Source organism: Protobothrops mucrosquamatus, unplaced genomic scaffold (genome assembly GCF_001527695.2).
Source record: "Protobothrops mucrosquamatus isolate PMUCROS unplaced genomic scaffold, P.Mucros_1.0 scaffold375, whole genome shotgun sequence".
In the NCBI taxonomy this organism is placed as follows: Eukaryota; Metazoa; Chordata; class Lepidosauria; order Squamata; family Viperidae; genus Protobothrops; species Protobothrops mucrosquamatus.
This window is the reverse complement of record NW_015386707.1, coordinates 1,230,965-1,231,246: the sequence shown is the minus strand read 5'-3', so window position 1 is coordinate 1,231,246 and position 282 is coordinate 1,230,965.

Genomic DNA, 282 nt, shown 5'->3' with positions numbered 1-282 from the left:
CCTTATTTTCCTATGATTAATTCTTTTGCTACTTTGCAGCAAAGCAAGTTGGACTGGTTCATAATTCACTTCAGGGCATATTCAGGAATTATGGTCTTCCCGTCCTCTGACATCTCCAGGGTTAGGTTTTCCCTACTACTTATTTGTAAGGCATGTTACATCTTCTAAAAAATAAATACATATATTTTCTTTACTATTACAAAAAGTAAAATGCATCTATATTCACTTTAGCACAGAAGTCTCCATTCTGAGGTTGTGATTATGATTGCTTGCACCAAGAAG